The sequence below is a fragment of the Populus trichocarpa genome, chromosome 18, assembly GCF_000002775.5.
Source record: "Populus trichocarpa isolate Nisqually-1 chromosome 18, P.trichocarpa_v4.1, whole genome shotgun sequence".
Taxonomy (NCBI): domain Eukaryota; kingdom Viridiplantae; phylum Streptophyta; class Magnoliopsida; order Malpighiales; family Salicaceae; genus Populus; species Populus trichocarpa.
In genome coordinates this window covers 15,536,362-15,554,075 of record NC_037302.2, presented here as the reverse complement: position 1 = coordinate 15,554,075, position 17,714 = coordinate 15,536,362, and the positions used below count along the sequence as shown (strand labels likewise).

General features: G+C 39.5%; 1 protein-coding gene and 1 long non-coding RNA gene across 7 annotated transcripts in view; one reads left to right on the top strand and one right to left on the bottom strand.

Annotated features, from left to right (window-relative positions):
- The window catches only part of LOC112325466 (probable disease resistance protein At4g27220), a 210,283-nt gene that overhangs the window by 103,341 nt on the left and 89,228 nt on the right, over positions 1-17,714 (bottom strand). Inside the window, exon 1 of one of the 5 annotated variants that reach the window (XM_052449238.1) lies at positions 107-523. The exons of 3 other annotated variants lie outside the window; for them this stretch is intronic. The gene's annotated coding sequence lies outside the window, so the exon portion shown is untranslated. Of the gene's footprint in view, positions 1-106; positions 524-17,714 lie in introns of those variants that run through there. One more of the 5 variants, XM_052449245.1, reaches the window with a different exon arrangement.
- The window catches only part of LOC127904738 (uncharacterized), a 131,325-nt gene that overhangs the window by 102,708 nt on the left and 10,903 nt on the right, over positions 1-17,714 (top strand). The window lies entirely within an intron of this gene.

Sequence of the window (17,714 nt, the reverse complement as noted above, 5' to 3'; positions counted from 1 at the left end):
GATTGGTCAATCTACAATCCTACTTATTAATTCTACAACCAAATGGGCAAATCTTATTTGAAACAAAATTAGTGGTAGAAAAACAAGAAAAGAAAGTAGGATTTACCTTTCAAGCAAGAAAGATACAGATCAAGAACACTATACGAGATGATTCGCAGAAGTCAGAAAAGGGAAATGAGGAAAAGGGAAGCAAAGATCATGAGAAAGGTTTAAGAAATTTGGTGACGGAAATCAGGAAATCAATGGTATACAGATCAAGAACAGAATACGTGATGATTCGATTCAATCAGAAAAAGGAAGCACAGATCATGAGAAAGGTTTAAGAAATTTGGTGAGGGAAATTAGGAAATCAATGGTATACTGAGATAGATCTCTCTTAGTGGAAGACTAGCTATTAAAAAAGTCAATGCAATTTGCAAGCAACTTTATGTTTTTTTCTTTGGAGAAGTGGCTGGAAGCTACAACTCCACCTCCCACAGGTAAACAGCAAGCTTACTTTTAGTCAAGAATTGTAAATGCCTTGTGCTTTCTTTGTCCTGTATGCAAAGACTAGTCTCACTGCCTCCTGGAAACCACCAATGTCACTTTCATGAATCTCTTGCTTTATTTATTCGCACTAACTATTCAACGTGTTCACATTACAGTACTGCTTCAAATCCTTTGAGTCTACTGTTCGATGCTAAAACAAAGGTGTTATGTACTTTTTAATTAAAAAAAACCAGATTCATGAGAACAATTAATGAAGATCGAAACTCCAAAGAAAATCACTTGGCCAGAAGTAACAGTACTCCTCGGGTCACCTGCTAGTAGGGATGAGGAAAAAATGGAATAACTGATTAAAAAAAAAAACACTGAAATTAAAAATAAAAAAATTATTAAAAAATCATAAAAAAATTTCAGTTCAATACAGTTTAAATTTTTAAAAATTTAAAATTAATTGAACCAAATCGGTTTTTTTTAACACTTAAAAAAATAAGTATAAATAAGTTTTTTTTAACCCTAAATCTAAAATAGTATTCTCTAAAGACAATCAGCCGCACTCCTTTTACTCTCTGCATCTCTATTTTCTCTGATTTTCCTCTATATTCACATCCCAAAATTGTTAGGAATTGTTAGCTCCTGCTGCTCCATGCTCCTCTGTTCTCCTATCAAATTCACACTTTTCTTCACTTTTGATTTTAATTTTTTTAATTCTTCCATCAAAGGCACGCACTCGGTACAGGAAGTATCTACCACTGCCTTCCTTCAGATTCAAAGCGGCACTCAACTAAGGGACTTCGGGCCAAAAGAAAGTAATGTTTATTGACGGGATGAGACGAAAGAGATCCCTCTCTTTACTTTTACTTTTGCTTTTAATCTTTTTATTTCTCATGTAACCTTAGATTGTTATGTCAAACTAGTAAAAAAAAATTTTGTGAGGACAACAGGATAACAATTGAACATTCAGTTGGATTTTTAAATATTATCCTTAGTTGGTTAGCTTGTTGAAAAGCTAAGATTTCTCATAAAATAAGCATAAAATTGTGAAAATAAAAATAAGACAAATAAGTTTAAACTGGTTTGGAAGAAAAAAAAAACCAAACCTAACATGATCGATTGTAACTGGTTTTTAGTTCGGTTCAGAAACTTTTAAAAAAATAATTTCAGTTTTTTTTATTGATTTTACCCAAAATCAGAACTGAAAATGCATGCAGACCCCTAGCTGCTAGCATGGATAAACATATGCTACTTGGGGAATATCAGCACAAAAAAGGAACCATCTCTTAAAGGTAAGCAAGTTGTCTTTCACCCTTTTCCTTTTTGTTGTTTTATTTAGTCAGTACTGCTAACTTATATTTAGTCTGTCAGTAACAGCTGATCTCGTGAAGGAGAGCACAGGCAATTAATTGATTATTTCTTGTGTAATAGGGCAAATCCCTTGTGCTCTCTTTGTCCAATATGCAATTATTACAGATGATCTCCTGATGTCTTAAGCAAGGTGTTCCAAGTAGTCAGGAGAGCATGGATACAGATGATTTATGTTTTCATCAATCCTGCTACCAAGAGATCATGGTGTTCAATCGAAATAGAAATTGCAGAAAGATGCTTTCCTTTAGTCATTAGCTTGCTTGGAATGGAAGAAATGCCAGATTTCCCAATATTCAAAGTTCCAGTGTGTAATGTTTTGAACAAAAAAGGTGTCACGACTGGAATCAAAGAAGATGAGGGCTAGCGCAGAGGAAGAGGGATTTAATTCAAATCCAGCATAAAACGACAGCGTTGGAAGGAAGCGGTAAAGAATTTAAAGCATTAGTTAAACGGTTGCGTTTCATGCAGCCCGGATAGCTTAAATGAAATAATCAAGCCACGTGTAATGGCCAGGGGAAATATAGAATTAAGGGAACAATTGGGTTTATGATAAATATCCAAGGATGTAACAGAAACATGACAACTTTTGATATAACAGAATTTAGTATCTTTTCCTAAATTCTCTCCCTCTCAATCAGTGTGTAGGAAACAACTCCATGCTGAACGTATGACCTGTTCTTCCTCACTCTTTCAAACTTCTTCTCCCCTCCCATGGTATTTTGATCATCCTCTAGAAAACTGACTTGCAGCAAAGTGGTATCAGAGCTTTATCTTTGGATCTCCTCAAAATGCCTCCAGAGACCAGGTCCCAAGATGTAAGAAGGTGTGACGGTTCCTTGAAAGCTGCTAACCAAAAAATCGATGGAATAGAAATCAAACTGAACACCCAGTCGGATGATCTTGGCCAACTCAAGGCTATGATGAAAGAAATAGCTACTCAGCAGATTGCGATAAAACACACCCTACAAACTCTCACTGGAGAGACCAGCTCCTCCCAAAGGCCCCATGCTCCTCAGCCGCCTACAACAACCTGCAGTCAAGGGTGGGTTGGAGAAGATTCACAAGGGTCTTACAGGTTTCACAAACCCAAGAGGCATTTCCCAACATTTGAAGGCGAAGATGTGCATAAGTGGTTGTATAAATGCAATCAATATTTTGACCTTGAAGAGATAGTAGAACCAGACAAATTGAAACTAGCCTCCTACTACTTGGATGGGTTGGCACTGTATTGGCACCAAAACTTCATCAGAAACTTGGAAGGACAGGACACGACTTGGGCAGATTATGTTGAAGCCCTGTGCTGTCGATTTGGAGGACAAAAGGACCCCTTGGAGGAGTTAACCGAACACAAACAAGCTGGGAATCTTGAAGACTATATCAAGGAGTTTGACATGCTCTGGAATAGAGCTCAGGTATCTGAAAAGCAAGCCTTAGTATTTTTCTTGGGAGGATTAGAGACTGAGATTAAGAACTTAGTAAAAATGTTTGAACCCAAATCTCTTAAACAAGCATATAACCTAGCTAGGCTCCATGATAACACACTCACGTATAGAAGAAACACTCCCAATTACACTAAACTTCCAGCTCAAACAACCACTTACCAACACAACCAAAGGCCAGCTTACCCCACTCCCTCCAACAGTTCAACTTCCAACTCCACCTTCACTACGTTTAAATCTCCCCAACCTGCCTTACTACCTACCCCTAACAGACCACCATTCAACAACGCAACTGTCAACTCCAACCCCAGACCCTCCAGACCTATTAGGACCAGGGAGATGGATGAGCGTAGAGCCAAGGGATTATGCTTCTGGTGTGATGAAAAATTTGTACCAGGACATAGATGCAAAAACCGAAAGCTATACTCACTATGCATCATCAAAGACGAAGAAGAAAACTCTGAAGAGGAGGAAACCATGGAGACCATGAATGTAGAAGCCCTTACCCCTCATCTATCATTACATGCATTGCAGGGCACCACGGGGTGCCACACCATCAAGGTATGGGGCAAACTAGACAAATGCCCTATATTCATTTTGATTGACTCAGGCAGCACTCACATCTTCCTTAATGCCACCCTCGCCAGTAAACAGAATTGTCTCCTGACACCCATCAAACCGATGCTAGTAGAAGCAGCAAATGGGGGTACCATGTCTTGTACTAAACTCTGCAAGAACCTGCAGTGGAAAATGCAAGGCGTCCAGTTCCAGGCTGATGTTTTTGTAATGCCTTTACAAAGCTATGATATGGTCTTAGGCATACAGTGGTTGAAGTTACTGGGAAATGTGTTAGCCAATTACGAAGACAAATGGATGAATTTTTGGTGGCAAGGAAATGAAGTGACACTAAAGGGGGACAATCCTATACTCACCCAGTCCATTCGACTGGAAGAGTTAAATGGACTGCTTGCACGAAAAACACTGCTGGCAGAGGTGAATATTTGCAGTCTAAGAGTGCTGGAGGTGGAGGGCAAAACACTCAGCTCTCAGGAAGGGTACTTTCCTGCCCAGCATGCAGAGGAGTTTCCCATTCAGGCACTATTGGATACTTATTCCCATATTTTCAGAGAACCAGTGGAACTACCTCCTGCCAGAGGACATGATCACAGGATACCTCTGAAGGATGAAAACCTGACAGTCAACCTAAGGTCATACAGATACTCAGGGTTGCAAAAGGATACCTTGGAAAAACTAGTGGCTGAAATGTTAGACGCTGGAATTGTTCAACCAAGCCACAGTCCTTTTGCTTCTCCAGTAGTGCTAGTCAAGAAAAAAGACCATACATGGCGATTTTGTGTGGACTTTCACGCTCTCAACAAGCTAACTGTAAAAGATAAGTATCTCATCCCTATTATTGATGAATTATTAGAAGAATTGGAAGGAGCAACCATTTTCTCTAAAATTGACTTAAGGGCAGGCTATCATCAGATTCGAATGGACCCTAAAGATGTGTATAAAACGGCATTTCGCACTCACAATGGCCATTTCGAATTCCTTGTCATGCCCTTTGGGCTCTCTAATGCCCCAACAACCTTCCAGAGTTTAATGAATGACATCTTTAGGCAACATTTGAGGAAGTTCATTTTAGTTTTTTTTGACGATATATTGATCTATAGCAAGAGCCAGACAGACCACTTGTATCACCTTACTGTTGTGTTTGAACTATTATGTGCCAACCAGCTGGTTGCGAAGAAAGAGAAGTGTGTATTTGACAGCAATCAGATGGAGTATTTGGGCCACATTATCACCAAAGAAGGAGTGGCCACCGACCCTAACAAAGTGGTAGCAATGATGAATTGGCCTATTCCTACTAATATCAAACAATTGCGGGGATTTTTGGGTTTGACTGGGTACTATAGGAAGTTTGTGAAAGGGTATGGGGAACTCTGCAGACCCCTTACTTAGCTGTTGAAGAAGGGCTCCTTCAACTGGACTAGTTCGGCCACTATGGCCTTCAATCAATTAAAGGACGCCATGGCTAATCCCCCTGTCCTGGCGTTGCCAAACTTCGACAAGACTTTTGTCGTCGAGACAGATGCATCAGGAGTGGGTATGGGAGCAGTTTTGATGCAAGAAGGGCATCCACTCGCTTTTATCAGCAAAGCCCTAGGACCTCGACAACTAAATCTATCAGCATATGAACGGGAGCTATTGGCCATTGTCTATGCTGTCACTAAATGGAAGCATTACCTAAGAGGAAGACGCTTCCTAATCAGAACCGACCACTCGAGTCTCAAATTCCTACTCGATCACAAGGCAACTCATGAGGCACAACAGGTTTGGTTAACTAAACTTTTAGGCTTTGATTATGATATAGAGTACAGGAAGGGCAAAGACAACTTGGCAGCATATGCTCTTTCCAGGATCTCTAGCACAGAATTGAGTGCCTTAACCCTATCCTCCATCTCCACCAACATCATGGAGGAAATCAGACAGACCTGGGCAGCTGATCCAAACTTACAGAGAGTCATTAAGGAAGTGAGAAAGGATGCCAACTCGCATCCTGCCTATGCATGGGTCAATAACACTCTCCTTCGAAAAGGGAAGGTAGTGGTGGGTCGAGACTCACAACTACAAACTAAGCTCACCAGCTTTTACCATGACTCTGCAGCTGGAGGACATTCAGGAGCCACGGTCACGGCAAAGAGACTGGGGCAGGTATTCTACTGGAGAAAGTTACAGAAATTGGTAAGGCAATATGTCCGTGAATGTTCCATTTGCCAACAAAACAAGACCGAGAATGTAAAGCTTCCAGGACTTTTACAACCTCTACCCATCCCTATTGCCCCCTTCATTGACATCAGCATGGACTTCATTGAAGGCCTACCCAAATCTGAAGGGAAGGAAGTCATCCTGGTAGTAGTCGATCGGTTTAGAAAATATGCATATCTCATGGCTCTCTCCCACCCCTACTCTGCCCCCACTGTAGCTAAGGTCTTCATGGAGCATGTCTACAAACTCCATGGAATGCCAGCCACTATAGTAAGCGACAGAGACAACATTTTTCTCAGTCAATTTTGGAAGGAATTGTTCAAACACCAGGGAGTCAATCTGCACTACTCCACCGCCTATCATCCCCAATCGGATGGCCAGACAGAGGTGGTTAACAAGTGTATCGAAGGGTACCTCCGATGCATGACAGGGACTGCCCCAACCTTATGGGGAAAATGGTTGAGTGCTTGCGAGTGGTGGTACAACACCAACTACCACACTTCGACAAAGAAGACACCTTACGAGATACTCTATGGCATGGTACCACCAATTCACATTCCCTACACTCATAAGGACTCCCCCGTTGAGGCTGTGGATCACTACCTCACGCAACGAGAGGAAATGTTCAAAGAAATCAAACGTAATCTCCTACAATCTCAACACAGAATGACCCAGCAAGCCAACAAGAAAAGAAGCGAACGAAGTTTTTCGGTGGGGGATTCAGTGTATGTCAAACTACAACCTTACAGACAACACTCCGTTCACAAGAGAGTTTCCCATAAGCTATCAGCCAAATATTATGGTCCCTATACAGTTATTAAGAAAATTGGCACCGTAGCATATGAATTACAGTTACCTGCTACAGCGGCGGTTCACCCCGTCTTCCACGTCTCCCAGCTCAAGAAACACGTGGGCCATCATGCCGTCCACTCCGATCTTCCCAATCCTCAGCATCGATCCCCGTTGCAGCCTCTACAAATCATCAAGAGAAGAATGATTAAACAAAGCAATACAGCGATTACTCAATTTTTAGTTTTATGGAAGGACCTACCTTTGACAGAAGCCACCTGGGAAAATGCTGATGAGTTCTGCTTTCGATTTCCTGAGTTTCACCTTGAGGACAAGGTGGTGGTCATGGAGGGGGCATTGTCACGACTGGAACCAAAGAAGATGAGGGCTAGCGCAAAGGAAGAGGGATTTAATTCAAATCAAGCATAAAACGACAGCGTTAGAAGGAAGCGGTAAAGAATTTAAAGCATTAGTTAAACGGTTGCATTTCATGCAGCCCGGATAGCTTAAATGAAATAATCAAGCCACGTGTAATGGCTAGGGGAAATATAGAATTAAGGGAACAATTGGGTTTATGATAAATATCTAAGGATGTAACAGAAACATGGCAACTTTTGATATAACAGAATTCAGTATCTTTTCCTAAATTCTCTCCCTCTCAATCAGTGTGTAGGAAACAACTCCATGCTGAACGTATGACCTGTTCTTCCTCACTCTTTCAAACTTCTTCTCCCCTCCCATGGTATTTTGATCATCCTCTAGAAAACTGACTTGCAGCAAAAGGGAATAGAAAAAAAAGGCAACAAAGCCTTTGAATTGGTTTTAAAAGTATATATGAATGAATAAAGAGTATTAATGTGGTAATTGAATAAAACCTTATTAAGTATGAATAAAAGAAAAAAAGAAAGAGGGATTTGAAATTTGAGAGTGAGAACCGGCAAGAGAAAAGAAAAGGGAAAGAAGATGAAGAAGAGGAAAGAGGGAAAGATAAATAAAAGAGAAGAGAGATAAAGAAAATAAGTTTAAAATATTATACGTTCTTTTTTAGTCTTCTGAGAATTAGATCGTGACACAATAATTTTGTTTTGGTTGCTCAAATACTTTGGTACATTTTTTTTAACAAAAAAGAAAAAAGAAAAGAGATTAACTTAAATTCTTTGATTTATTTAAGAAATAAAACGATTTAAAGACCCGATTAAGAATCCTCCAATATGTGTTGAAGACAGAGAAGGAGAGAGAGGGAGCGAGAGAAAGACGGGGAGAGGAGAGGGAATCCACAGCAGTTCTCATTCATTTTTTGCATGCCCATTCTGTTGCAACTGCCGGTATATTTAGGCAGAGCAGAAGACGGTGCTGACTTGACACCCTTCCCAGTAATGAGAATTACAATTTATTGAAACGGTGCGCATTAGTAGCGGCTTAACGACAGCTTAGTACGGTGCGTTTTGTCAAGAAATCAGTGGCAATTAAAAGCTATCCCTCCACCATTGTTAATTCCTGAGATATGTATGCATCCCTTCATGACAGTGATGCTGCACTTTATTTATTCACACTAACTATTCAACGAGTTCACGTTGCACTGCTTTAAATCCTCGAGTCTAATGAATTAATGAAGATAGAAACTCCAAAGAAAATCACTTGGCCAGAAATAACATACTTCAGTACTGGGGTCTGCAGCTAGCATGGATAAAACTATCTCCTTCCTTGTTTGAGAGGGCTCTGACGTTCTGGCGCACTGTAACTTGCAGATCCGTTTGGCTTTTGCACTTGCTCCACGGAGATACACATAGGATGAAATCTTTAAATCTTAACCGGTCATTCAACATTTTTTTTATGGTTTCGTAGTTTGAGATTATTGGAAAATTAAAGCAGTGATTCTGTAGACATGCGTTATGGGATTTGTAATGTTTTGAATTAATAAGTAGGAAAATACAATAAAGCCCTTGGTGGCTTAAAGTGTGGGTATAAATGAATGAGGGATAGTGTGGTAATTAGATAAACATAATATATATAAATAGAAGAAAAAAAAAAACAAAAGAGGGATCTGAATATTTTGAGTGAAAAACCGTGAGAGAGAAGGGAGAAGGGAGAAAGAAGAAGAAGAAGAGAAAAGAGGGAATTTAGAAAGGAAATAGAAAGGAGTTGGAGGAAATAAGTAAAAAGGTAAGATTTAGGTTGTTAAATGTATAAATTTGTATTATTGAGCTTTTAATTTTGGTTTTGATAAATGTTAGGGTTTTGAAAATTTGTGTTTTGGGTTTAATTGATGAATTAAATTGAATGTTATAAGGTTGATTGTTATGGGTAATTGATTAATGAGTTGATTATGGAAGATTGTGATGATTTTGAGTTATGAATTGTGTAAATGGTGAATGTTGAGTTAGAAATTTGGCAAGAACAGTAGGTTTCTGTTAAAAATTCTGGGTTGGAGGTTGAAGATGATGAAAATTCAATTTGGTCCCTCAATTTTGGAAAATTACAGTTTAGTCCCCAAACTTTGGAAAATTTGCAGATTGGTCCCTGGAGCATATTCCGAGATTCTGAACAGAATAACATATGAATTATGGACAGAATTACTGTATAGATAAGAGAATTTAACACTTTCAATTTAGTCCTTCAATTTGACAAAAATTACAATTTGACCCTAAAAATTTGGTAAAATTCCAGAATGGTCCTTGGAGTATAATGATATGATCTGGACAGAAATGAGGACTAATTATGGTCATAATTTCAGTATATTCATGGATTTATGATAAATTTCAGTTTGGTCCTCCAATTAGACAAAAGTTGCAATTTGACCCTTAAAAATAGGATAAATTACAGATTAGTCCCTAGCTGTAATACTAGCTTTTGCAGATTGGTTTGATGAATAATTAAGGGTCATTTAGTAAATTATTATCAATTTTATTAGTTGTTTTTATTATGGATTAGATTTCGGGAAAACCGTTAAATGTTGGGTTTTTAGGAAAAATAACTAGTTAGTTCAAAAACATATAGGGTTATGGAATATACCCTTAGATAAGTGTATTAAATAGGTGATATATTCCTTTGAGTTATTCTTGAATATGCCTTCTTTGTATTCAGATAATCCTGATATTCTACCGGCAGGACGTCAGTAGGATTTTCTTCAGTATTTGCTCTTGGCTTCTGTTTGCTTTTGAGTCAGGTGAGTGGATAACTTTCCATATGCATGAGAAATAGTATAAATATTTGATTTGTTAATATGAATTGAATCATGCTTCTTGATAATATATATATGTTGATTATTATCCTTATTTTGATAAAGCATGATCAATTATTGAATCTGAATTCTTGATATGAACCAGTATATATTTTGAATTGAATTCTGAATTGATAGCTCCTCATTTGATTGATGTCATGAGTTGAGCCTTGAGATATGAATACGTCTGTTTGATTATGATTATGAACCTATGGTATGTCAGTCAGAATACCCATGCTAACAGGGTAGTGTTAGTCTTTGTGCACATCGTATCTGAACCCTAGTTGGTCGGGGGAGTCACCAACCTGTGTGGACTGATCATCCCACAGTACGGAGCCTCATGCTCATTGCATTTTGATTTTCTGACGAGTTTTACCATATGATCTTCTTGTTATGGCCAATTTGAGAACACTTCCATAAGAACCTAAAGCCAGTTGTATATATATTTCTCATTGCTGTATTACCTCGTGTGTGTATATTGAACGTTATCTACTCACTGAGTTGTTGAACTCACCATCTCATTATTTATCCTTTTCAGGCTTATAGCTTGATAGCAGGTCATTTTGTTGGACCTTCAGAACCTGCTTTTTTGTTGTACTTTGTACCTTTCCTTTATGTCTAGTTGGTGCTCCAAAACTATGAATTATATTAACTCTTGTATTAAGACAATTCAATTATATTATGAAGTTGATTTTGTTGTTAATGTTGCGTTGAACTCTGATTGAGTTAGGATAAGTTTGTGTGTAAGTTTGGGTTCGCATAGGTATGGAACCTTGGAGGGGAACCTTGCCTATGTGCCGGTCATGGATCCGGGATTCGGGTCGTGACAAACTTGGTATCAGAGCTTTAGGTTAAAAAAAACAATAATATAATTAAATTCGTAATAAGTGGAGCATTAGGATCCGTGTTGTCTTGTTTGTTGTCTTTGAAATTCTGAATTCTCATTAAGCATGTCTTCTTCCTTGTGATAGATATGCTTTCCTATAATTCTGTGGTAATTATCATGCTATTGTTCTAGCATGACTTGAGTGCTCTCACTTTTATTTTAGGAAATGCCGAGGAATAGACGAATAGCTGATACTGTTAGAGTAGAGGATGATCAGGATAATGTCCCTATTGGGCGGTTGAGAACTGCAAGGCAGAGAAGGAGGCGCGGTGCACCCGTGCCTCAACATGTAGAGGAGGTACCTCCACCAGTGGAGGAAGAGCCTCAGGAGATAGAAGAGGAAGATATTGTTGATGAAACAGGTGTGGGGGTAGCTGACCCTGAACCTGTTACAGAGTTTCAGCAACTTAGCCAGGTTGTGCGGACCTGGATAGAGTTTTCTATGGAGAGAGATAGAAGGAGGGATAGAGATGTACCCTCGACATCCCACACTGTTCAGGGAGTTAATGTGCCGTTGAATGACTTCATGAAGTTGGCACCTCCTATTTTTACTGGGATGGATAGTTCAGAGGATCCTCAGAGGTTCTTAGATGATATTTGGCGACGGTGTGAAGCTTTGGGATGTACAGACCACCGAGCTGTGAGTTTGGCATCGTTCAGGTTGGAAGGAGATGTGGCAATCTCTTGGTTTGAGTCTAGGAAAAGAGCAAGACCAGTAGAGGCTCAGTGGACATGGAAGGAGTTTAGCTCCATGTTCTTAGACAGGTTTCTCCCTCAGAGCGTCAGGGATGCTCGACTTTATGAGTTTGAGAGGCTATCTCAGGGGAGCATGACAGTGGATGAGTATGATCTGAAGTTCACTCAGCTGTCTAGGTATGCAGAACATCTTCTACCCACTGAGGAGTGGAGGGTGAAGAGGTTTATTAGAGGACTCAAATCCTCTATGTATATGGTGATGGTGTCACAGGTGTTTCCATCATACTCCTCAGCTGTTGATAGCGCCAGGTTGATAGAGGCGCGAGAATTAGAGGACATGACTGCAGGCCAGTCTAAGAGGCCTAGAGAAGAGGGTCAGTCTTTTAGGCAACAGGGATTAAGTGCAGGTTCGTCTAGGGGACGAAGCGGCCGTCAGGGCTCATGGGTTCAGAGGAGGTTTAGACAGAGACTGTCAGTTAGTGGCTCAGGCGGTCAAAGTGGCAGTAGTGGTACTCAGAGTTTAGTTCAGACTGCACCTCGTAGTTCATTTATTACACCTAGTGATAGTTCTTCATGTCAGCACTGTGGAGGAAGTCATACTAGTGCAGAGTGCTACAGAAGGACCGGGGCTTGTTTTAGTTGTGGCCAGATAGGTCATAAGATCAGAGAGTGCCCGAGGAGACAGTTGTCAGCTTCGGGGTTATCTGCTTCAGTCCAACATCCTATTCAGGCACCATCGACGAGCCAGTCTGTGGCTCATGGGGGTAGAGGTTTTGGTGGCCGTGGTCAGAGAGGCCGGGGTGCAGGTGATAGAGGTCAGATACAGCAGGGTCAGGGGCATGCTAGAGTTTTTGCCTTGACTCAGCAGGATGCTCAGGCATCCAACACAGTTGTTTCAGGTATTCTTCCTGTTTGCTCTTTTGAAGCAAAAGTGTTGTTTGATACGGGTGCAACCCATTCATTTGTTTCCCCATATTTTGCCATGAGGTTAGATAAACAACCAACTTTGTTAAAATCTCCAATTTCAGTTTCCACTCCCTTAGATGAATTAATATTAGTGAAGTATGTGTATCTGGATTGTGAAATAGAGATTGGAGATAAGATTTTTATGGGAGACTTAAATGTCTTAGATATGGTTGATTTTGATGTGATTTTGGGAATGGATTGGTTGGCAAAGCATAGGGCTTCGGTAAATTGTTGGGGTAAGAAAATAATATTTGATCTAGATGAAGAAGTTGGGTTGGTATTTCAAGGAGATAAGATTGGGTCTCCATCAATTATGTTGTCGGCTATCTCGAGGAAAATGGCCAGAAAAGGGGTACAGTGCTACCTAGCATATATAGTGGATATAGAGAAAGAAGTTCCTCAATTAGACCAAGTCCCTATAGTTAGGGAGTTTATTGATGTCTTTCCCGATGACTTACCTGGATTGCCTCCATATAGGGAAATTGAGTTTTGTATTGATTTGGTTCCGGGTACTGAACCGATATCAATGGCACCATATAGAATGGCGCCAGCAGAATTAAGGGAGCTAAAGGAGCAACTGCAGGATTTGTTAGATAAAAAGTTCATCCGACCAAGTGTGTCCCCTTGGGGAGCCCCAGTGTTGTTTGTGAAGAAGAAAGATGGGTCATTGAGGTTGTGTATAGATTATAGGCAACTGAATCGGGTGACTGTTCGAAATAGATACCCACTCCCTCGCATTGATGATTTGTTTGACCAGTTGCAGGGAGCTCAATTCTTTTCTAAGATCGATCTTCGATCTGGGTATCATCAGTTGAGGATTAGGGAGGCAGACATTTTGAAGACAGCTTTTAGAACTCGGTATGGTCATTATGAGTTCTTAGTGATGTCTTTTGGGTTGACGAATGCACCAGCAGCTTTTATGGATTTGATGAATAGAGTGTTTGGCCAGTTTATTGATCGATTTGTGATAGTTTTTATTGATGATATTTTGGTGTATTCGAGGTCTAGGGAGGAGCATGAGCAGCACTTGAGAATGGTGCTTCAAACTCTGCGAGACCATCAGCTGTATGGCAAGTTCTCAAAGAGTGAGTTTTGGTTGGAGAGTGTAGCATTTCTTGGGCATGTAGTGTCAAGGAATGGGATTGAGGTTGATCCTCAAAAGATTGAGGCAGTTAAGCAGTGGCTTAGACCTACTTCGGCGACAGAGATTAGAAGTTTCTTAGGTTTGGCCGGCTATTATCGGAGGTTTGTGGAGAACTTTTCTCGGATTTCTGCACCATTGACTAAGTTAACGCAGAAAAATGTTAAGTTTCAGTGGTCTGAAGCTTGTGAGAAAAGTTTCTTGGAGTTGAAAGAGAGATTGACTACAGCGCCTGTTCTAGCAGTACCATCAGGTTCTGGTGGTTACACAGTGTATTGTGATGCTTCGAGAGTGGGGTTAGGATGTGTTCTAATGCAGCATGGCAAGGTTATTGCCTATGCTTCACGGCAGCTGAAGAAGCATGAACAGAACTATCCTACACATGATTTAGAGATGGCGGCTGTAATTTTTGCCTTGAAGATTTGGAGGCACTACTTGTATGGTGAAACTTGTGAGATCTTCACAGATCACAAGAGTTTGAAATACATCTTTCAGCAGAGGGATCTAAACCTGAGGCAGAGGAGATGGATGGAATTGCTGAAGGATTATGATTGTACCATACATTACCACCCGGGTAAGGCAAATGTAGTTGCCGATGCTTTGAGTAGAAAATCATCAGGGAGCTTAGCTCATATTCAGGAGGTACGAAGACCTCTGATTAGGGAGCTGCATGAGTTGGTGGATGAAGGAGTCAGATTTGATCTTAGTGAAGCTGGAGCAATGATTGCTCATTTTCAGGTTAAGTCAGATTTGTTTGATAAGATAAAAGCAGCTCAGAAGAAAGATGATTCACTACTCAGGATTAGAAATGAGGTTGAGCAGGGTAAGGCTGCAGGTTTTGTGATAGGTGATGATGATGTGCTGAGATATAGGGATAGGCTTTGTGTACCTGATGTAGATGATCTGAGGAGAGAATTGATGGTAGAGGCACATCAGACAGTTTACACAATGCATCCAGGTTCCACCAAGATGTATAAAGACCTTAAGGTGTGTTATTGGTGGAATAGGATGAAGGCTGATGTAGCAGATTTTGTTTCTAGGTGTTTGACCTGTCAGAGGGTAAAGGGTGAACACCAGAAACCTCCTGGATTGTTGCAACCATTGTTGATTCCAGAATGGAAGTGGGAAAGGATCACAATGGACTTTGTGACAGGATTGCCTAGGAGTCAGGAGGGTTATGATTCAATATGGGTGATTGTTGATAGGTTGACAAAATCAGCCCATTTTCTGCCAGTTAGGATTACTTATGGATATGCAAAGTTGGCAGAATTATTTATTAGTGAGATTGTACGGTTGCATGGAGTGCCAATCTCGATAGTGTCTGATAGAGGTCCACAGTTTACATCGCGGTTTTGGGTGAAATTCCAAGAAGCTATGGGTACTAAAGTGCAGTTGAGTACAGCTTTTCACCCTCAGACAGATGGTCAATCTGAGAGGACTATTCAGATCTTGGAGGATATGTTAAGGGCTTGTGTTATGGATTTTGGAGTTGGTTGGAGTAAGTTCTTACCATTAGTGGAATTTGCTTACAACAACAGTTATCAGGCTAGCATAGAGATGGCACCTTATGAGGCTTTGTATGGTCGGAAGTGTAGATCACCGGTTTGTTGGTTTGAGGTTGGTGAGAAGAGGCTAATGGGACCAGAGTTGATTCAGATTACCTCAGAGAAGATAGAGGTAATTAGAAATAAGCTTCAAACAGCTCAGAGCAGACAAAAGAGTTACGCAGATAAAAGAAGGCGTGACTTAGAGTTTTCAGTGGGTGACTGTGTGTTCTTAAAAGTATCACCGATAAAAGGAGTATTCAGGTTTGGGAAGAAAGGCAAGTTGAGTCCTCGGTTCATTGGACCGTATGAGATTCTGGAGAGAGTTGGGGCAGTTGCTTATAGGTTAGCATTACCACCAAACTTGTCCGCTATTCATCCGGTATTTCATGTTTCAATGCTAAGGAAGTATATGTCAGATCCATCGCATGTATTAGAGGTTTATCCCATTGAATTGAGGGATGATATGGTTTATGAGGTGCAACCAGAAGCTATAGTCGACCGACAAGTGAGGAAGCTTAGGTCAAAAGATATAGCTTCAGTGAAAGTGCAATGGAAAGGTCATTCACGTGAGGAAGCGACATGGGAGCTCGAGGATAAGATGCGTGAGGAGTATCCTCATCTTTTCGATAATCTCGGTAAGTATTCAATCTTTCTATTAAGTTTCGAGGACGAAACTTTTATAAGGTGGGGAGATTGTAATGTTTTGAATTAATAAGTAGGAAAATACAATAAAGCCCTTGGTGGCTTAAAGTGTGGGTATAAATGAATGAGGGATAGTGTGGTAATTAGATAAACATAATATATATAAATAGAAGAAAAAAAAAAACAAAAGAGGGATCTGAATATTTTGAGTGAAAAACCGTGAGAGAGAAGGGAGAAGGGAGAAAGAAGAAGAAGAAGAGAAAAGAGGGAATTTAGAAAGGAAATAGAAAGGAGTTGGAGGAAATAAGTAAAAAGGTAAGATTTAGGTTGTTAAATGTATAAATTTGTATTATTGAGCTTTTAATTTTGGTTTTGATAAATGTTAGGGTTTTGAAAATTTGTGTTTTGGGTTTAATTGATGAATTAAATTGAATGTTATAAGGTTGATTGTTATGGGTAATTGATTAATGAGTTGATTATGGAAGATTGTGATGATTTTGAGTTATGAATTGTGTAAATGGTGAATGTTGAGTTAGAAATTTGGCAAGAACAGTAGGTTTCTGTTAAAAATTCTGGGTTGGAGGTTGAAGATGATGAAAATTCAATTTGGTCCCTCAATTTTGGAAAATTACAGTTTAGTCCCCAAACTTTGGAAAATTTGCAGATTGGTCCCTGGAGCATATTCCGAGATTCTGAACAGAATAACATATGAATTATGGACAGAATTACTGTATAGATAAGAGAATTTAACACTTTCAATTTAGTCCTTCAATTTGACAAAAATTACAATTTGACCCTAAAAATTTGGTAAAATTCCAGAATGGTCCTTGGAGTATAATGATATGATCTGGACAGAAATGAGGACTAATTATGGTCATAATTTCAGTATATTCATGGATTTATGATAAATTTCAGTTTGGTCCTCCAATTAGACAAAAGTTGCAATTTGACCCTTAAAAATAGGATAAATTACAGATTAGTCCCTAGCTGTAATACTAGCTTTTGCAGATTGGTTTGATGAATAATTAAGGGTCATTTAGTAAATTATTATCAATTTTATTAGTTGTTTTTATTATGGATTAGATTTCGGGAAAACCGTTAAATGTTGGGTTTTTAGGAAAAATAACTAGTTAGTTCAAAAACATATAGGGTTATGGAATATACCCTTAGATAAGTGTATTAAATAGGTGATATATTCCTTTGAGTTATTCTTGAATATGCCTTCTTTGTATTCAGATAATCCTGATATTCTACCGGCAGGACGTCAGTAGGATTTTCTTCAGTATTTGCTCTTGGCTTCTGTTTGCTTTTGAGTCAGGTGAGTGGATAACTTTCCATATGCATGAGAAATAGTATAAATATTTGATTTGTTAATATGAATTGAATCATGCTTCTTGATAATATATATATGTTGATTATTATCCTTATTTTGATAAAGCATGATCAATTATTGAATCTGAATTCTTGATATGAACCAGTATATATTTTGAATTGAATTCTGAATTGATAGCTCCTCATTTGATTGATGTCATGAGTTGAGCCTTGAGATATGAATACGTCTGTTTGATTATGATTATGAACCTATGGTATGTCAGTCAGAATACCCATGCTAACAGGGTAGTGTTAGTCTTTGTGCACATCGTATCTGAACCCTAGTTGGTCGGGGGAGTCACCAACCTGTGTGGACTGATCATCCCACAGTACGGAGCCTCATGCTCATTGCATTTTGATTTTCTGACGAGTTTTACCATATGATCTTCTTGTTATG